At 43.0% G+C, this 21,408-nt stretch overlaps 1 protein-coding gene across 22 annotated transcripts in view; it reads left to right on the forward strand.

The window, feature by feature from the left end:
* TANC2 (tetratricopeptide repeat, ankyrin repeat and coiled-coil containing 2) overlaps nt 1-21,408 on the forward strand; it is a 282,626-nt gene that overhangs the window by 50,024 nt on the left and 211,194 nt on the right. For 17 of the 22 annotated variants that reach the window (XM_048046466.2, XM_048046465.2, XM_066981484.1 and 14 more), the window contains one exon: nt 15,674-15,736. The exons of 3 other annotated variants lie outside the window; for them this stretch is intronic. The gene's annotated coding sequence lies outside the window, so the exon portion shown is untranslated. Of the gene's footprint in view, nt 1-3,064; nt 3,088-6,444; nt 6,586-15,673; nt 15,737-21,408 lie in introns of those variants that run through there. 2 more of the 22 variants (XM_048046468.2, XM_048046467.2) reach the window with 2 other exon arrangements.

The raw sequence follows: 21,408 nt of genomic DNA on the forward strand, positions 1-21,408 counted from the left end.
TGGGTAAGGGTGATGGGTAAGTGGGAACGTTAGCACTAATACTGCTAGAACTGAGTATTTCAGAGAGTTTTAAGGAACGTGTTTGTGTGCTGTTTGTTTCAGGTCAGTCGAATATTGGCTCCTATTACACAGGTACATTTATTTATCTGTGGGTTTGACAGACTCAAGATTGAACTGGAAAGCAAAGTGGCATTCCTCTAGAAATCCCGCAGTAAAGATTCTGTAGATCCCATTTTGCTCCGAGCAACGTCTGAGCAAGCCAGTTACTTTCAGCGGATTTTCATTTCTGTTATTGTTAGTGGTAAAACCTCAGGACTGTACTTTTTGCCAGTTGTTTTGAACTTCCTGTGTTGTTCGGGTACACCTGCGGTAAGAGCTTTAGGGACTCAGTGGCTGTGTTGGTTGCAAACATTAATACAGAATTTTACGTGATTTCCTTTTTGCTAGCAAACTGCTCTGTCTTTTCTCAGGGTTTTATATCTCTGCGTGTGTATGTAAGTATAGCCGTCGTTTGTGTTTCGCCATAGCCTTGGACAATGTGGCAGGGGCACATCTAGAGAGAGGACTAAATAGTATTTCTTTAAACAGCAGCATGGAGTGGAGTGAATTACCCTTCACTGTTAGCACTAATCTGTCTAATTGCTGCCCGAGTTTTCGACATGTTTCAGAGCAAACTAATAAAATGTACCCCAACACAAATATTTTTGTACAAACACATGTAAGAGTTAGAAGGAAGGGGTATTGCTAGTAGCATTAAAATTCATTCCTCATCTTCCTCTGTTTTAATTGCTTCAGTGGTGCAGTTAGCTTAATTTGTGTAAGCAAAATTAAAATAACTGTTGAACTTTAAGCACTCCTACTGTACGTGGCAGCAAAGCACGTGTAGTTTGTAGCAGAAGCAACCTGTGAAGATGTTTTTCCTGAACCTGCCGGTAATTCTTACTTATTAATACGAACAGTGCCTTTGTAGTAGTAATAGCTTTCTAGCAAGATTGGAAGTTACAGATCTATTTGTGTGCAGTCAGATGACCTAGAACTAAAGCCAGGTCTGTATTTCTTGCCTGTTGGTAAGCTCTTCCAAACTGCGCCGTGGAAATAGACTTCTAGATGTTCGTTGTAGCTTGAGAACCCAGCCTATGCACATCTGATGCGAGCAGAAATAATTCAAAAGTTGATTTTGCTGTTGGATTTGGTGCTACGGTTAGAGCCCGTGTATAAAAGAATAACTTCTTTGTCTTCCGCCAGAGAGATAACGCACCCGTCATGTATAAAGGCTTTGTTGTCTCCTTCCCCGGGCTGCTCCAAGTAATCTGATGGCCTGTGCCACGCTGCTGCTGAAGCTGCTGCATCCCACGGTGTGCAGAGCTGGGCTGATTCCAAGCTCCTCTCATGCAAGTCTGAAACATCAAGCGTCTTGCGTTACTTGTTAAAAGATGAGGTCAACTTTAAAACTGTGCCTTCTAGGGTTTAGGTAGGATTCATGCACTAATGCAGTGGCAAACTTCAGCTGCAGATGAACGGAAAGGGTTCCTTACAGATAGTTATGTCAGAAAACAGATCGCCGTATTAAAGGAGAAAGTGGCAATATCGCATGTTTAAAAACCAGAATGGGAAGCATTTGTTAGGCTTTGTGGCAGTACCGTTTTTGAAACAAGCAAGCTGCCTGAATCTAAAGAACAGATAAACAGGACATGAAAGAGAAATCTGTTTTAAAACTCAGTGTATTTATTCCATTAGTCTTTTAATGTCATTCTAAATACTGCTTTTCTCCTGCAGATAATGTCTGCAGGGATGTTTTTGGAGGATCGCCTAAGAGGACAGAATGGTGCTGTGCTGTATTGTAACCAGATAAAACTCCATGTGAACTTGACCAGTGTCACAGTGTATTTCTCAGGACCTACCTCAGACGTGTGTCAGTCTTAATCTCCAGCATGAGAAAGGGAAGATGTAAGCAGAATTGGACGATACAGAAGCTAGTATGTTTTTACATCTGAAATACTATTCGTATGGGATTTCGTTGTCACTTAAAAGAGCTGAACAGTGCGTCTGTACAGTCGATAGAACAACAGAGGATGGCAGGCAGGTACCTCACATCTCCACACGTCTGTCAGTCGGGAAGGGGAGGGCTGCTACGAGTGGTTTGATCCGTGGAGGTTATAGAATTACATTTTCTCGTTCTATGTAAAATGTTGTGGGCTCATATGAATAGGGATAGATGTGAAACGGGGGTTCCGTATGCTCAAGGAAAATGAGAGATGTGGTAGGTTTAGTGCTAAAAACCTCTGGGGAATTTTGAGGACCTGCTGTGTGGCTGATGGAGGCACCAACAGAGGCTGTGACAGGGCTTGTGGAGGCTTGAAACCCGTAAATACAGCAACAAGGGAAGAGCGGTGTCTGTTAAAACGATTGTGCGTTGCGCAGAGCTGTTTGATGGGCGTAAAAAATTCCCATGATGTCAGGCAAACAGGTGTACACGGCGTATGGACACGTTTCTTCAGTTCTCGTTGTGAAGTCATTAGGTCGGGGGTTCATTAGCTCCCGCAGCCTAATAAGGAGCAAGGGCCTTGACCGTGCATCTGTTACTTGGATCTGCCTGGCTGACGTGGAGGCGTGTGGTTTGCAGAGGGGCCTCCGGACGGGTATGCGCTTTTAGGACAGAAAAAAGTGTGATTAGCAAAGCAGATAAGCAGCTTTATTTATATATTCGTGACCTGTCAGCAACGTTCCCTGTTTCTTCCTGCGGTCAGCCCTGAGGGAGTGCCTCTGCAGGTTGCTTTCAACAAGAGGAGCACTGCAACGTGCTCGCCATCGAGTAGGCAAAGCTCGGGAGTCCGACGGGGTTTTGTGGCATGGGAGAGGGGAGTGGTGGCGTTTGACAGCGTCACACATCTCTGCAGCACTTCTAGCTTGGTGTGGCCACAATTTCCTGCTTGCCCTGGTAAATCTTGCATTACCTTTGTTATCCCCTTCCCAAAGAAAGGGCTTGACGTAGCGTTGTCAGGGATTTTATTGTGACGTCCGTAGAATGCCACAGCTGAGTGTTTTCTGCCTGATGTTTTGCCTCTGGAAAACAGGATATTCAACAAAGTAAGGAAATTTGAAACTTGTTGAAAACGTTAAGCCTGTTTGATAGCCTGAGTAATCGCGATGCAGGCTCCCAGGGGGACCTGATGACTACCTGTGGTGGAGGAATCTAGCAGAGACTTGGAGAGGAGGAGCAATTAAAAAGGGAAAGATGGGGAAATGGGTACTCTAATGAGGTAGATACAGGTGCTGTTGGTGAGGAAGGTTATTTAAATTGGTTTCATTTACACATTACTTTTGTGTTCTCTTTAGAAAAGAAAAGTTAATCTAAAAGTATGTTACCTGTGATGGTTAACAATTGAATTGCAAAGGAGAAAAACAGAACAAATAGAATATTGTTGTGCAAGTCAATTACATTTAAAACTTGTTTTTAGGATACGTAACAACATTACAAAATGGAACACCAACTACCGAGTCTGAATTTTTAATAACTTTTATCTCAGATAGTCAGTCATTAGATTGAATGCAACTTCAAAATCTAGTATTTTAGAGTAATCTGAGTTGTTTTTTTTTTTTTAAATAACAAGTTACCTGGTGTGTTTCTCAATATACCTGTGCGTTTTTTGTGCTAAGGAAAGCTGTGGTAGCATGGTGGTGGGGTTTGTTTTTAATAGGGAAGTAGTTTCTCTACTGAATTTAAAAAACGAAGCAAAACAAGAACGGCAAAAAACCCCAGGACCATACCTGGGGTCGCTCTGAACCTCAGGGGACGGGGCCGCCTACCTAAGGACTGCCGGATCTGGCTCGGGCCCGCGCTTCAGGAGCACTTTGCACTGTGCAAATGTTGATGTTTGAGCTGTTTCATCTTTCGTCTTTAATGTGAAGGATTGCTCAGGAAGCCTGTTTGTTCTCCTGGAAGTGAAGGGATCCATGGTTTTCCTGAAAGCTGAGCACGGGGCCCCCAGCGCAGCCTTGCTGTTTGTGCCTGCGCATCGGTGTGTTAAGGGTAATTAGCATACACAGAGGCACACACGAGTGGAATAACCTTTCAACAGGAGGGACCTCAGCTTGAAACTGAAAGAGTAATTTGAGGTTCAGTGGTGACTCAGTTGAACTTTCCTTCTTTTTCCTGCTCCCCCTGGCTGTGTGGATATCTCCTGTAAGCGGCTGGGAGAGCAGCGGAGGAAATGATCGGACTATACCCGGAAAACCGAACGCAAACACAGCCATCAGCTCTGTGAAGTAACTAGCTGGGAGAAGGAAGATTTTCTTTTTACAAGCTTTTTTATTAGAATCTCGACTGTCTGGACAGGGGGAGTGCTTTAGAGAGGAGAGGAATAATGTCTAAGCTGGCAGTTTTCCTGTGTTTTGTCTGATAATTTTGGTGGTTGCACCTCAACTTGATTTAGAAAACTTCTGCGTTTATATTTCAGATGAAACTCGGTGTGAAAGTGTTACATTTTGTTGTTTTCCTTTGGAAAACTGAAGCAGCTCGCACCCACCTGTGACACGTGAGAACTGTATTTACATGTGGCTCTGGCAGTGCTCAAGGTTTGCTTTTTGTGGGTTCCCCATCAGGTGGTGTGAGGCAAGGCAGGCACCACCAAAGCTCGGCTCAGCGTGAGCAAGGAGGAGCTGGCTTGTTTTGGGTCTGAAGGACAGAATACGGCTCACTTCCCGGGGTGGAGTGGTGCTCTTGCTGGGGACAGGCAGAGGAGCTCGGTGTGAGCATCTTCTGGATGTCTCCTGATGGAATTAAGGTTTTAAACCTCTTAATTGATTTTTTTATCCAGGTGAAGACCTACATTTTTGTAACCATAGCAGGTGCTGAGATACCAGCTGTAATTAGCTTCAGTCCTAACACTCCCATTGCTCTGACTTGACTCACGCCACATTGCACGCGGGAAGTGACTCGGATGCTGCAAGCCCCGGCCCTGCGAGCAGCCGGCAGGACAGCGGGTGCTGTGGCTGCAGGCTTGATAACAAATTTCTGGCTCTTCATAGTCAAGTGCTGAAAGCCTTAAAGAAACGATTCTGCATTTGTCAGGTTCTTCTGCACAGGGCGGCGTGCTCGTTAATGGACTCAAAAACGGAGTGGGCATGGATGGAAGCAGTCTCGCTGCTGGTACACGCTTGCTCAGGGCAGTAAAAGCAAGGGATGACCAAACAGCTGTGGAAAGGCCTTGCCAGCCTTCTACTGGTCGGTACCAGAATGAAATGCAGTGTAGGTGTCTCTCCTGCACACCCAGGAAATGAACTCCAAGTTTGCATAGGTAATGATGGTTCGAAGCTGGACATTACTGCTGGGTAAAAACCTTGCAGTTCTGACATCGTCGTGGTCATTGGCAGCTGTTTAAAAGGAGAGCGAAACGGTAGGGATGAACAGGAAAGGAATAGTGAATAAAAAAGCATCAGAGCCACCTTAGAAGTGTGGGGGATCTTGCAGACTGCTGTTTGGTCTGCTTGTTTTCTAAGCGCCACTTTAGGGCTGGAGAAGGTGCAGAGCAGGGCGACGAGGATGATGAGATACAGGATGATTTCTGCAGAACAGCGGCTGAGCAGAATGGAACTGCCTAGCAGGGAAAGGAGATGCCTTTTAGAAACAACTGCTTGGAAAAGAAAAAACTCAGTGCAAATTTCAGATGAAATGTAGGCAAATAGCATCTCTGAGAACGCCTCCTCAGGCGCCCTTAAATCCTCGTTGGCACTTGGCCCTTTGAATCACTGCTGGAAGTGCAGCGAGCGTCCCACAGTCACCTGGTGTGTGCGTGCCCACCTTCCTGCCGTGGCCGCCTTCCTGGGCGGTGTTGCTGAGGCAGGGAATTGCTTCGCTCGTGGGTTAATTGGGGATTTATTCGTTGGGCTTGTGATGTTTAAAGGCTAATGTATTAAGTGAAGATATCCCATAACCAGGCAGTCGAGATTATGAATACCTCTTTAATAGCAGGGTGGCAAGAGGTTCCAGAAGCCAACAGCAGTGTTTGTTCTTCATTTTCCTTGCGTGTGTTTATACAACATAAGAACTTTTTGTGGCAGTTGAGGGAATACGCCTTCTTTCGGGCTCGTGGTAAGCATGTTCTTAAGTGGTTTCTGCAGCACTGTTTGCATTATTTTGCTTAAAAAGCAGTAAACTTTGAAAAATGTGATATCCATGTCTAATTTAGACTTAAGATAATCCAATCTAGCTACAACACTGAATGTTAAACTATTTTGTCTTGTTCAGACTCAATCTTGTTAAAGAAAAAAGACTTCCTGATACGGGTGGTAATACAACAGTAGATGATACCGTGTTTGCTGTAACACGTCTTGATGTCATAAATGTTTTCCTACAGAACTTGCCCGAGGAAATTTCAGGCCATTGTTTGCTAATAAACGTTGTTTCAGAGTGTAATAAAGGTGAATCAGAGGCTGGCTTTGTGCTGCAGTGAGGATGAGGATATGCTGCTTTTTACACCTAGGATGAAGGAAGTGGGGATGTATTGCAAGAGGGAGCCATTTCCTCAAGCCCTAAACTCTGCCAACACTGGAGTTTGGTGGAAGTGGACTGTGTGTACGAGACATGTATGTATATTTTAATATAATATGCATATGCTGCTGCAGGATATATCCCCGAACAGAAACTGCTCTGCAAAGAGGAGCTCTGAACCCACGTTAACACATTCCAGTCCTCTTTGCAGGCACTTGCTGTCAGGGCAGTGTTGTGGGGCGGGATGGTGCTGCAGCAGGGAGGAGGAGACGTGGGTAAGGGTAAGGCTTAAGTCCCCCTGCTCTCACCAGCAAATCTACCTAATATCCTGAGAGAACCAAAAGTTTGAGGAGGTATGGGTTATTTCTCAGCTGATCTTTTCCCTTCTTTACGGAATATCCCGATGCTCACAGGCTTGAGGAGGAAACCCACCCAGTTACAGTTTGTTCTTTTGCTAAAAGCAAACAAAACCCAATACGGCTGTATTCAGCTCTTTTGAATGATCTTCGGCTTTGATACACAGTTGTCAATGCTCTCCTGAGTGTCCGTGCCTGATGGGTAGAGCATGTCCTTTCCCAAACCGAAGACGAGCAGCACCCCAACCGCTCCAGCACTAGAGAGACTCCAAGAAGCACCGGTACCGCAGTGTTGCTACCGCTCAGCTTTACGTGGCTCGCTGCGAAGCACAACTGACAGAGCAAGCAGAAGAGAAGGCAGAAGGGATACCCGATACCCTCTGAGCAGACCAAAAGAAATTTCAGCCAGGTTTTCCAGATGCTTTTGTACCAGCCTTCTGAAGGGAGTTAAGTACACGTGAGCCAAAGGGAGTGGATCGTGTGAGCTAATGTGTTTTATTTTGCAACTGGGCTAGGTTTAAGAGGATATTCAATATTCTCAGCTGGCAGGGGGGGCCTTTCTAAGCCGTGGTGACAGGGTAGATTTCAAGAGTCACATTGAAAGTAACTGAGCCATGTGCTTGGGAAACGCCTGTTCACTTTGGTACTATAACTGTGGCTGTTCCTCTTTTCCTGGCCTGCTTTCTTTATGGACCTGTAACAGTTGGCCTCGGGTTAGCTAGTTTCTCCAGTTTAAAAATCTCACTGGGTTTTTAGCTCAAAAAAAAGATTTGCAGATCTTCATATCTACATTTTTGCTGCCCATTACAGGATGAAATCAGAAACCCGAGTTCTTAGCTGACAAGGACCAGTAGGAAACAGAGCTGGTAGATACACCATTGAATTATTTTGAAGTATACTGTACTCTGTAATTTCAAGTGTGCTCATACAATGGATTCATTTATAGCTGCTTGTAGTTTAAACACATTGTCTTAAGTACCCAGGCCTATTTTAAATACCACTTACATACTTCATAAAAGATAAAAGGTATATAAACATGCCCTTTCCTTCAAGCACTTGCTCGTGTGTGCTGCTGTGTGGGTGTGATGCACTAAGCAAGTGCTTTGCCCTAGCAGTTTTCGTGCAGCGTGGAAATTTCCTCTCTCTTCTCACCTTGGGGTACTTTAAGGCTAACAGCTTTTATTTTGTGTGGGAATGAACGAGAACTGCACGCATGGCCAGGTACTGGAGCTTAATTTGGAGGAGTTGATAAGGTAGGAAGTCTTTAAATGTCCCAATATGATGTTACCAAGTAGCTCTCACATCCTCAAACTTGATTTATATTTTAATACTTCAGTGGTTTTTGCATTGCCTTGTTGGAAAGTTTCGCAAAGTGACTTAAAGCAGAATATCCACTCTTGCTAAGTCTCGTTTTTCCTGCGTGGGATAGACATAGCCAGCTAACGAAGAAATGAAAGCCAAGTGGCACAAAGTAGCACTTAAGTTCCCTTTTTGTTGCTGTTTTTGACTCAGAGTTTAAGATATATTCTATGGATTTAGCAGATAAGTTAAAAACAAACAAACGAAAAAACCACAACCACAAAATGCTGTTCTTTTTTTGTGTAAGCATGGTTTGTAATTTGTGAGGTACGTTTTTTTCTTTCCAACTTTCCTCCTGTGTCCTAAAGTCCAGTTTATGTATGTTAACATACATAAGTCTTAATGTTAGAAGTTATACCAAGTTTAAAAAATGTTTGAAAAAGACCTGTGACTACGATCTGTGAGTAATTGACATTTTATAGGGACATCCACCTTTCATGATGAAGACTGTTAGTAGGATGATATTGTTGTTCCATTCAGCTCTAGGTAGTTCTGTCCTCAGACAATTTAATAATGAATTAAAATTAAATTTCCAAGCAACTTACCTGTAATATATTTGTTTCAAACAAAATATGAAACAAACAAACAAAAACCAGAATGCCTCATTCAGCGTTGTTATTGCTCCGATTCCCCCAGTTAAGTGTTCCCAGCCTGTGGTGTTTCATGTCTCTTGCTTACAGCACGAGGTTCCAGACGTTGTGTTGATGCATGCCCTGCAGTCCGTGCATCACGGTGAAAGCGTCGCGGTGTGCCTTCTCTCAGTGGCTTTGTGCACTGAATTACAGAGCTGGAATTGGGGCAGCAGGGACAGGTCTTAGTGTCGTGTGCGGGAGCTGGTGCGTGCAAGCGCACCTTTTTGTACTGCAAGTTGATTGCTTGCAAGTTTGTCCCTACGTTGTATAACCAGAGCTTTTTTTGTTATTATTGCTTGTCTTTTTTTTGTCCTTTATCCTTCATTTTCTGATCTTCTATGGTATTTCTACTTGGTCTCTCCTTCAGAGATGCCATTCTTTTTTCCCCCTCCTCTCCATTATACTTTTCCAGTTTCTTCCCATCTACACTTCCTTTTTCTCTTTCTGGTAACTGTTTAAATTTTCATGTTCTTCCCCACCATCACGTTTTTTCCCCACTGCACAACTGAGGGGAAGAGCTGTGGTTTTAGGTACTCGATTTCTGGCTCCGTGCTTCTGAACGAGCACAGGTTTGGACTTTGTTCTTCGAAATCCTCTTGTTCTGTGGGAGCTGGTTCAGGAAGCTGGAGCAGTTTTTCTGTATTTTCTGACATGAACCAGCACATCAGCAGCTCTCGCGTTCTGTCTAGGTGGGGAGCAACAGAAGGTATCCCCTGGTAGATGAAGTCCTGTGCACGTGTGCATTTTGCACTCAGGAGACAAAGGAGACCAACCTGTGAAATGGAGCATGGTTCCACCAGGAGTTACAATACACGAAGAGGGAGCAGGGGAAATCTTTCAGGTGCGTTCTGGTGGCCGTCCGCAGGAACTGCTGAGTGGGCCTGGCCTCCTTCCCCGGCCCCCCGTACTGCGAGGGCTCGGCACGGCCGCTCTGCCACGGGCACCGAGCAGCTGGAGCCCTGCGTTGGGTGGCCTGGTGCCAGGGGCATTGCCAGGGTGACCTGCCTGGTTTTCAGTGCAATCCCTGGCAAAACTTCTGGCTGCACCAGGGAGAGCTTTGGGATGGTCAAAATGACTGCTGCATCCAGTGGTTGATCAGCGTCCTGCTCTCCATGGGCTAAGAAGTGCTCACACCTATTAAAATGTCAGATAATTACACTAAGTCGCCTAACCTTGAATAACTCTGGGAAGAAAATATTTTCCTTGGTGCATACTTCACATAACCTGTCATTTTATGGTCACCTTGGCATGTGTATCGTGAGCGCAGCACCCAAACCAACTAGTTAATGAACAATGACCAATCTGTAGATAGAGCAGAGGAGGTGAACGAACAGGTTGTATTTAATGTTATTAAACGCGTTATGTTAATTAGCATCTGAAGGCATCAGGAGAGTGAGGGCTTTGCAGCAGTATTTGCTGCAACAACAAGACAATGACAGCTCCTGCCCCAAATCACCGTGCTAGTAGAGATGTTTGTACATGTTGATAAACATTATTAGGATGCTGAAGAATGGGATACTCCGTTAATAGCTTGGAACTGTTTGTTTGTTAGGCAGGAAATTAAATGGAAGCTCATTATAATTTTCATATAAAACCAAGAGCCTGAGTTGTTAAGATAGCAGAATGTAAATGTAATCCGCATTTAACACCCTTTTTATTTTTTTTTTAAGGCACACGAGGTGAGCAGAAAAATCTTAATTTAAAGCATGGGCAATTTTCTGATTTTTTTTTTTCATAATTCTCTTGATGTCTGGATGCTTTCCCACAGTTATTTACAGTGATAATTATGAGGAAACTGTTGCCAGCTTAGAATATGGTAGAGTGGATGCTTGCTTAATATTATTGAAAATCAGCCAGGCGGCGTCTAAATATGGACTGAAGCGTTCTGTCGTATGGTTGCGTGTGGCACTCTTGATTTATCAATGGTACACAATCCTATGCAGTGAGCTCCCTAAGTGCAGTAGTTGCAAATAGTAACGTGATTCAAATGTTATTTTCAGAGGAAGTAGTTGAGGAGTTGTACTCTTCATCGAGATGGAAGCGTGACACTTGTTTTCCAGATGAGTCCCTAATACAGTTAGGTCAACGATAATTTGCATTACTATAATTTAAAGAACATTGCCATTTGCCTCATATTTGATTTGTTAGGTGGCGGTTGTCATTAAAACACACAAACAAAAAAGTACATTTTGTTTAAAAACGAAGTTATGTGACTTTGAACTGGAATCAAGGCTATTTTTTCTGTCGATACGTGCTTTGTTTCCTACATGTATGTATGTGCAAAGAATTTAAACTGTGATTTTATTAGATTTTAGCATACCATCCAAGCTTACTCAATTTATCAGATGAATGCCAGCTGGTGCAACCGACAGCCAAAACTAGAAAAATAACCTCGTTTAAGGATGGAAATCCCTATTCATGAGACCAGTTCAGAGAATTTCTTTCCAGCAGAACTGGATGAGCAGCATGTTCTGATCAGTGGTGTAGTGTATGGTTTTCAAAGACAGATGGTCATTGTGTTTAAAGTCTGTGTATTAATGCTCTGTTGATTAAAAAAAAAAAAAAAAGTATGAGTAAGTTGTTAATTTCTCTGGGAAAATATAATTAAACTGTTGAGATCAGGGTACATGTGACCTATTCTACGTTTGTTTTAGAGGCTTCAAATTCAATTAGCTTTGCAAAATTGCCGTGAAATTTTACCTGCTTAAATGCAATGTCTGCATAGATGATGGGGAAAAAGATTGCTTTGTTTGCTCTAGGACAAACAGAAAATTAGTCTTACATTTCATCCTGTTGGAAGCTTGCTCAACAGTGGTGTTAAATATTCAAAAATATACAGTGGATGGCATTTATCTCCACGTAACAAACTTCTTAAACTTGTTTCCGTGAAATCAAACCTCCTAGAACCATTTAATGCAACGCCTTTTATAGCTTTAGTCAAGCAGCTACGGAAGGCTGCTTTTTGCTCGTTATCTCTAATCTTTAAGTCAGCCTCCTGTTGTGGATTTAGCTTGAAAGGAAGACGTTGCAGCTGGAACCTGCATGGTTGTATCCAAACGTGTTCGTTCCTTGTCATGTCCTTGTCTCATGGACTGGAACAACAGGAGAGTGCTCGATTCTGCCAACTGAAAGTCTTGACGTTATGGAGATTTTTCATAAACTCGCCTCCCAGCCTGTTCCGATGATTCGTTTGTTAACTGGAAGCCCTTCTGTTGGGCACTCGGTCACTTGGCTTTTATTTCATGCTTTTGTTTCTTGGTGGACTTGTGCATTAGGTTATACGTGCCTAGAAATCGAGTTAACTTACGACCATATACCTGTATGTGTAACAGAAGATAAAAAAGCTGTTTGCTAGGGACCGATTTGAAGCTAGATGTTGGAACACGTGGTGACGGTGGGTCTTTGCTGTTTTACACCCCGGTTGTTCTTCAATGTGCTCTTCTGCAGAAGGGCGTAGAACAGTTATTGCGTACACAGGTGTAACCAAGAAAATATCGGGGACTGTAAGGCTGCAGATGGGCTGCGTTGTGTCTGAATTATTTAATTACCTCATCCACTTAGCGTGCTAAACCTTGATCCTTGTATTTCTTAGCTTTTTGATTACTTGGCTTTGCGACGTTTTAATAGTGTTTCCTTGTATTCTGGGGTTGGAAAGTACGTAACGTCCTTTCATTCAGCCCTGTAGGAGCAGCTCTGTTCACAAGGCGTTCATTCAGAAATTGTCTGAATCAGTGAAAAGGTCCCGGATGCGGAGAATTATCAGAACTGTTTCAAAGGGAGGATTTCTGTGATCCCGGATGAAGTGGAATAAAGCGATGGATATACTGGAACACAGTTTGGGAACTGTTGGGGAATTGGTACTGCTCTGGGCTCGTGGTGGTTCAAAGGAAAAGAACTCAGCAGGTGGATGCAACTGGTGGGCGAACCAGGTTTTGGGGGTGTTTTGTGTCTTAGAACTGCTTTGTGAGTGTGTGTACGTTGTCTGTGTTGGTCCTCACATCAATTACCCGATTCTGTGGACAAAAAGCACTCCTTAGAAGGATTTTTTGGCATTGTGGAACTTAGCATATTCCTATCGTAGGTATATTTTGATATAGCTGTGATATACCATGAATCTGGTATATTTTGCAATATGACCTATCATAGGTTATATTTCAAGCCTGCAAACTTCGATGGCAATAGGAAGGCACTGCTGTCAGCCAGCTACAACTGCTTGGTTTTTAGCCACAGAAATCCCGGTTGGCAGTAACGGGCTGCTTCGTGGATGGCCAAAGGCAGGACGAGTGTGAGGAGTGAAGCGGTTCTGCGGTAGGTGGGACAGCGCTAGGCTCTTGGTGCCCTGTCCTGCGGATCCCCCCTGCTGCTTGTGGGGAGCACCAGTTGGCGAAGAGCAGACAGCAGTCAGATTTTGTGTCGGGTCTGGGTGAGTAAGAGTTAAGTAGGACTGCTGCCATCTCTGCCAAGCCAAAGAGAACTGCACCAATATCATAATCAAAAAAATCAGTTCTTTTATATTATGACTTGCAGCTGTGCTGCAGGACACAGGTTTTAAACCCCCAAACTCCTACAATATCTGGAGAAATCCGGACTGTGTTGTTTGATTGAGATGTGCCATCGTTGTGATTTATGTTTTTAATCAAGAAGGAATAATTCTAAAATTGATTTTTTCCCCTATAACTGTTTGTATATTACTCCCCAAATATATTTGTTGTGATACAACATGACAGAATTTATAACTTCCATGCAGTTAAATAGCAGAATTTACAAATATAATTAGAGGGTTAAAGGCATTAAAAGAATAAAAGCACTTTAATGACATTCAGTTTTTATTGACAACCCACTAATATCTGCTGCATTCACATCAAGATTTCTAATGTAATAATACGAGCAGATGAAAGCTCTGCTATTTAAAAGCTCAGTGCAGAGCATATTCATCACATACGCTCCGTGAATGCAGATGGAAAGTTACTGAGCAGATTACGGGCAGTCAGCACTCATCTGCGGCTTACGCTGCACAAGCCATGTTCTGCTCTTTGTTTTTACAGGGGATCACAGGAAGAGAGAGGAATTAAGAAGATAGGTGGCAGCAAACTGAAATGCAGGGAGGAGCTTTTGTTAGTTATTCCAAGACTCTCCGCATGTTTTCAGCTTTCTAGAAATTGTAACGTCACTGCTTTGGAAGGGAGAAGTTTCTCTCCCTGCACTCACTGCAAGTATTTTCAAGTCCCGGTTCTTGACCAGTTAAAAGAACTGTGGAAAATGGCAATCTATTTTTTTTTCATTGAAGAGCTTTCCTCTTTTATTTCTCACTGCCCCAAGGAATAGAGCATCTTTTGGGAAGCAACATCTAATAAAAATATATCTTGATTTGAACATGTTTGAGTTTGGCCTCCATATGGGCTCAGTTAAAACAAGTTCCATAACTGCGAAACTTATTTTTTATTTATCTGCTGTGTACGGTTCAACACTCAGGGCTTTTTAGCTGGGTTTTCCTATTTTCCTAACAGTGCATTTCCTACAGAACATGGATGCTCAGCTGGGAGGACCCAGCAAAGGAGCCTGAAGGGTGAACACGGCTGTGCAGGGCGGTGGAGGGCTGGGCATCTGCCGAAGGAGCTCCTGGTTCCTTACCTGCACTTTTTACCCTGTCCCACAGAGGGTTTAAACCACCTTAGTCTTGAAGCTGTCAACACGTCATGGTGTTCTGGCACTTGCAGAGGTCGCAGAAGATCTCCCTCCCTGCTGTGACACGACTCATTTTCAGTGCATTTTCAGCAGCATTTGCATGTTCTCCTTGCCTGACTGCTTGAAGCAGCCACGATGCTGTTGAAAGCTGTGTGCTGCTTGCTATTTTTCCACCGAAGTGAAAACTTGAAAGCAGAGAGGTAATGGCAACCCTGAGAAATAAGGTAGAGTCGCTTCATGAATTTATGGAGTGTCTGAGAGCTCTATGTACAAAACTATTCATAGAAGACCATCTAAGGACTTTCTCCTGAGCTTCTGGAGAGCAGTGCAAACCCCGAGTTAAGCTGGCGGTTTACTTTTTAGTATCTTCTCGCAGTAGAAGTAAAAAATAGTGGTCAAATATTCTCTGCTTTAGAACATGCAAACTTGAGGTGGTCTCAGTTTATTTTGCTTTTGTTGTTTTACTTTGTTTTCCTTCATTTGCTCTTGTCAAACAGGATTTTCATAGAATAGATTGCTAAAGCACATAACATAATATTGTCAGCACAAATGGACACCCATGGCAGTACCAAAATAGGTGCTCTGGTCTTTTTCAGTGAGCAGTAAAACACATTCATTGTGCCTCTCTGCTGGTGAACTTGTTCTGTGTACGTGGAGATAGAGCAAAGGGCCAAGCACCCGGCTCTTGATTTAGTGCTGAACGCCTTCGTGGGAGTTGTGTTTATGTAAGGATTGAGCTGAAAAAACCTAAGGACGGGTTGCAGGGTTTTATCAGAAAGGCTTGATGGGTTGGAGGAGAAATATTGTAAAGCAGCGCTACCCCCTAAATGTTATATACTACGTGACGCGTGTCAAAGGAACGCACAATCTGCTTTTTTCTTCTCCTATTTGAATGGTGCTGAGAGGGAAGAGTCAAGTGACCAAATGAGTATCGACTGATAGCGATCTGGAAGTGTGCACGTGAGCTCTCAAATGGTGATGGTGCAGAGTGGAGGCTGTCTGATAGCTTACACAGTAACGCTCTGGAAGGAGCTGTGGGTTTATTCCTGGGATGAGATTCTTCCAGTTTAGCTCATACAGCTAGACAGGACGGGACGTGGTAGCATGTTGAGAAGATGCTACTAAATCGTGTTGGTTTTTATGTCTTGCAGGACTTCCACTGCATGGAGGAAGACGCTTTTTACTAGAGATTTAACTTGCATAAAGATATCAAGGTAGGAGATTTTTTTTTCCCCCTACGTTTTCCTTACAGTAGCTGTTTAAATAGAATGGAAGTTGTGCTCTCTTCTGGTTTCTTTGTTAACCTTTGCATAGAGCATGGGCACTGTCTACCTGTGTCAGTTTTACCCATTTTTTAACCTGATTGGTTCTGTGGTTAGAGAAAAAGATGTAATAGCTTTCATGTAGTCATGTTTGATCATTCTCTGTATTTTCCTGCTGGAAATAATCAGCAGGAAAACAGTGATGTAATAAAAATATTTATATAGGATTCTATGCAATTTATTTTTATATATATATATATATATACACATATATATAAGCTCATTCTAACTGCTTATTAAAACAGTTTATGCTTTTTTGTGAACAGAACATGTAATAGTGACACAGCCTTCTACATAAAAATAGTCTGTTTTAATTTTTCAAGTTGTTTTTTCATTTGTAAAATCCAGAACCTTCAGTGTTCTGAGAAAGTTTTCAGTGCTTGCTAGTGGATTGAACTTTGGTCCCGTATTGAAAATTCTTGAAACTTGAGCAAGTTTGCAGAATGCAATTAGGTCTGTATTTCAGTGTTGTAGATCATATAAAAATGAAGAAAATAATTCAGATTTCCTTTAATCTCTCAAAATAGCTTGGTGCTGTAACATTTCCTGCCATGTCATACACTGCCTACTTTCTGTTTTCATTTTCTGTCCTGCCGTTGTATCGTCAAAATTAACATAGGACTGGTAGGAGCATCTCAAAAAGAACGGGCACTGAGTAGCTGTTTTTTGAGCAACAGCAAGACTTTTCGGCTGCTCCATGTCACAGCTAAAAGTTGAAGTTCCCCTGGTTGCTGATGGAGGAACCCTCTGCACTTCTTCGGTCTTCCTGGTGGTTTGGGGCGGAATCGGGATTGTTGGTCCTGGCACAGCGAGGCTTGTTGGCGCCAGCTGTAGGAAGTGCCCTGAAATTTCTTCCAGTTTCTTGGTTTTCAGAGGCAGGCAGTTTAACTAGACTTGACATCAGCAAAACGGTTCCAAGTTTTGTTTCAGCTTAAATACCTAGCTCATGGTTTTTGAGGAAGGTACGACTGATACGTTGATACAATTTGCAACCAAAACAGTAATTTTAAGTGTTACGGGCAACACAGAAGAGATTAAAACTACCAAAGACAAGTTGATGAAAGTGAAGTAATCATATTTCAAACTTTTCCTCAGTATCGGTTTTCTCAGAGGCGGCATAACTGACATTGTATACGGAGAGCGTTAGTGTCCCTTATGAATTCAGTCTGTATCATTAATCTAGAATTAGAAACCAGGTTATACAAAATGATAAAGCCCCGTGCAAAATTAAATTTCCTGAATTTCAAGGTCACTACATTTCCATATTCAACAAAGAATGGTTCTGACTTTTGGCTTTCTTCTAGCGGGTGACTGCATTGTTTCAGCAGTGTTTCCGATCTCATTTTAGATAGCTATTTAGTTTTTCTTCTGTTAAACCAGAGCGAGCTGCTACCCAGAAGAGGTTGGATGAGCGTTCGTAACGCACTTGTCTCATGGCTCATGCTCTACCTGTATACAGGTCAGCAGTGATGATAAACACTGCAGGCTTGAAGTGAACATAATCACCACGGGCTCATCAAGAAACATGTTTGGCCTCATTCATCTTAGGGCTGTTGTTGGGAACTCAACGTACATGGGAACTTTTTTGCGGTGTTCTCGGAATTCCTTTCAGCTCTAGCACTGAAGGCTTTTTTATTTTGATAAAATGAGAGCAGGGATTGAAGCTGACTTCTGCTTCCTCACATTGAACTGCTGCACGCTTGCCCGGAGTGGATCCTCTTGGTTGTGTTTACGGATCTGTAGCTCGTCAAGGATAGCTGGAGAAGCAAAGGCGTCAGGCATATCTAGCTGTGCACAGGAGGAAAGGCCACGGCAAGTGCAGGAGTGTTGGAGTTATGGGGGCTGCTGCTAGGACCTGTGGGAGGTGTAGGTGAGAGATCTCCAAGAATTTTGATGGGGAAGGGCTGGAGGGGATGGCGAGACAGACCCTCACCTCACCTGCCCTCATCGCAACGATTAATGTTCAGGCTTTTCTGAGGAAAAGTGAAATTATTGATTCTTGCTCATACTCAGTTGTCCTAGAGCCTTTTACAGGACTTTGTCCAATAAATTCTGTATTGCTTAAGAACCTGTGGCTGACAGGTTTTAGTCTAATTCTTTTTCTTTTGTTTTCCTTTTTTCCAACCAGTCCTAGAAGTTCTCAGCGTTTTTTGCTAGATTCCAACAAGCAAATTTGCATTCTTAAAGACCCTGGAAGTATTTCGTACCAAATTTCTGCTCCTGTTTTTTTTAACCGTACACGGACCAGTCTTATAAATACACAGCTCTTTGACTATAGAGTTTTATAATCAGTTCTTCACGCTCCTCTTGCAAGTCGGAGCTGTTGTGTGAGGCAGGGAGTTCAACACATCTGATTGTCAGGACGTTTGTGGAGCTCCTGACATAGCTCAGCGCTCGGTTAGGGCGTATGGCAGCGCGGTCTGCCTGGCAGCGTCGGCGCACTGGTTAAATGTGCTCTTGGGGCTGGCAGCCCTCGAGATAGGCTGTCTCTCAAAACATTCTCTTGAATTTCAGGGCAATTTAAAGGAAGAGTGTAGGTTAAACTTTGAATAATTTATTCGAGGAGCGTGGAAAGTTTCAGCCTAGCAGCTGTTAGAAGGGAGCATGGAACAGATTTCTGTATACAATGTGTGTTATACAGGGAATAAATGCTTGAAAGACTTGACTGGCTTTGTGGTGTGTGTTTTCCTTTTATTTTTCAGTTTCTTTCATCTTGTGATAATTAGCTTTAGAAATCTGTCACTTTTTTAAAGAAAGGCCTCGATACCTACTCCTTGCAGTTGAAATGCTCTTAGGGAACAGTTCACAAATTTCTGAAAGCTTAGTGTTTTTTTCTTATTGTTCACAAAATGTTAAGTTAGTGTTTACATGTTGTTAAATCTTGAAAACTAATATTCAGAAAGACAGTCTTGGTGTCTTAAAATGCTCTTCCTATTATACACGATTCTTAATTTCTAATATAGCAGGTTCAGCTTTTCTTGTGACATGAGGTAGTCTGGTGCTACCAGGGACTTCTAAAATGGAGTAGTTTATGGGTTGTAACTGAGTGTTTATTTTACAAAGCTTTGTTTCATCTTTGATGATGTATTTCAATAGAAAAGAAGTGGGAAGAAACGCTTGCCTTCTGTTGTACGTCAGAGTGCTCTCGGTGTTCGTGTTTGGGTGGGACTCCACCACTACGCAGTAGTGTAATGCTCCGTCCACAGGCTGGCAAAGCATTGTGTGGAGACAGGATGGCACAAGATTTGTTCATCTTATGCCCTTTTGAATTGTGGAGGTGGTTGTCATTGATAGAGGTAGTGGTTTCTCATTGAAAATGTTTCTTGATAAAAGTTTGTAAACGATCTTTTCCCCTATTTATATGCATGATTAAAAATATTCTGAATTTTTGACAAGATAGCGTTCATAAACTTCTGAATAATATTTTGAAGGTTTTGGGGGTGAATTTTGCCTTTGGAATTTTCTGCAGTATGTGCTGGTGTTTGGGGCAGGAAGAACTTGCTTTGATTTGGAAATTCCATTTCCAATGGACAATGACTTTCCTCAGACATATCACCCAAAACATGAAGTAGTTTTTGCAGCCTGTGTACAAACTGCCTTAAAATTAAGAAAACAAAGAAATAGATCTTAGTCATCCTAGAGGATTTACTGAGAGTGCAGAATTGTTCGAGTTTAACATTTGGGGTAAAGATGCAGCTCGCAGCGTTCAGTTTGCCTCTGCTCCCTTGCCTTTGTTTTTCTTTTCTCTTTGTGCCTTACGCTATGAATTTCTGGCGCTCCAGAAACTCTGTGTACTTAATTGAAACCTAACTTTGTTAGAAAATAAAACAACATGTGGCAGAGACTCTTTAAAAAAAAATAAAAGCTACTTTTGTTAAGTACCATTGTTGCTATGAAACAAGGTTCATAGGGCTAATACCTTCTTACCTGCTGATACCATTCGGAGACTTCTGGTGCACATCTTCACTGCATTTGATAGAGAAAGTTACAGCTAGGGTCAATGACAAGTAAAATGTCGTAGCCCTTGGTTGCCTGGCTTGAAGACAGGAGCATCCCCTGGCATTGGGAGGAGCGTAAGGGATCCCCAGCTCAGCTCGGGCAGCAGCATCCTCCGTCTTCAGCTTGTGCTGACCCAGCTGCAGGGACCGGAGCAGAGAATTAACCTGGGCTATAAGGTGCGTCGAGTTCACTGGGGTATGGAGAAGGGCCTGATCCAGCTCCTCCTAATACTGTAAGGCCATTTGCTGGTTAATCCTAATTCCATGAACTAGTATGACCAACAGAATTTTTAATTGAGTGGTTATTCTTATTATGTCTGGATTAGTATTAGCTAAGCAGAGGAAGAGCTGTGGCCATATTTGCTCGAAGTTGCAAAATAATGAGGTTGTGCGTGCAAAATAAAAACAGGAGTTGATTTTGGTGACCTGACCATTCTACTGCTGTATATTGTGGAAACCTTGATTAATCAGGGTATAAATTCAGTGAGTATTTAGGCTTGGAACACAACATTGTCTGTAAGACACAGTGAGAAGCCACATTGGGAATTGATGCTAAACTGAGCGTACTGCCATCTCCCACCCCTGAGGGTCACCGAAGATCTAGTGGTCCTCCGAGGCTTCGAGGTGAGCTCTGAGTATGTGGAATTGGTCCTTAAGGCACCCCGGGGCTGGTAACTCAGGGTCGTAGTGCAAGACATCAGTTCTTTCTCTACCACGTGGTTCTTCAGGGTGAATTTATGGAGCCCCCACACATGCCCTGGGCAGAGACTTAATCCAGTCTCATTGGCAGCATGGCAGTTTTGTCGTGTGAAGGCTGCAGGTAAACATCATTAGCACACTGTCGCCCCCACCTTTGGCATTGTTCAGGCTCAGTCCAGTTGGCTCCTTCAGCATAATTAGGTTAATTAAGTTATTCCTCAGCACTCCTGGCACACCTCCACTCATTTCTGGTCTCGGCAGAAGCTGACCTGGGGATGGGCCCTACGCCTCCTCCTTAATCTGTAGGAGCTTTGAAGTTTGGGGCTGTCCACTGTTAGTATGAGAATTGTGAAGATGAGTTGTCCTACCAGACCTAGGTGGGATTTCAAACGGACACCCAGAGAGCTGCCTTTTTCTTTTAAAACAAACAAGAAAAAAAAATTACCTGTACTCTTCTTTAGGAGGATTTTAGTAGGGCATTTCTGTTCTACCTAGCCTCACAAAGTGTTGCAAGATCTTTATTTGCCCTCTTTTTACCTAAATCTGGAAAAGCAAACAGCAATTTACAATCCTCTTTTGCCCTTCCACCTGCATTGGCCAACTGCAACATGTAGTGCCGCAGCTCGGGGTCACGGAATGGCCGGGATGCTTCCTGGTGTTCGGATGAAACCTTGTGCTCCAGTTTGTGCCCAGTGCCTCTTGTCCTGGCACTAGGCACCACTGGAAAGAGAATTGCACCTTCCTTTCAGGTATTTCAAAAAAATCAATAACATCCTTTCTACATTCATCAGCTTTCCTTGTAAAAATGTTCTTTGGTCATAAGAAAAAAGCTATAAACGTAAGAATTTTGTCTTAAATCAAAGTTGT

Source organism: Anser cygnoides, chromosome 22, assembly GCF_040182565.1.
Source record: "Anser cygnoides isolate HZ-2024a breed goose chromosome 22, Taihu_goose_T2T_genome, whole genome shotgun sequence".
NCBI lineage: Eukaryota > Metazoa > Chordata > Aves > Anseriformes > Anatidae > Anser > Anser cygnoides.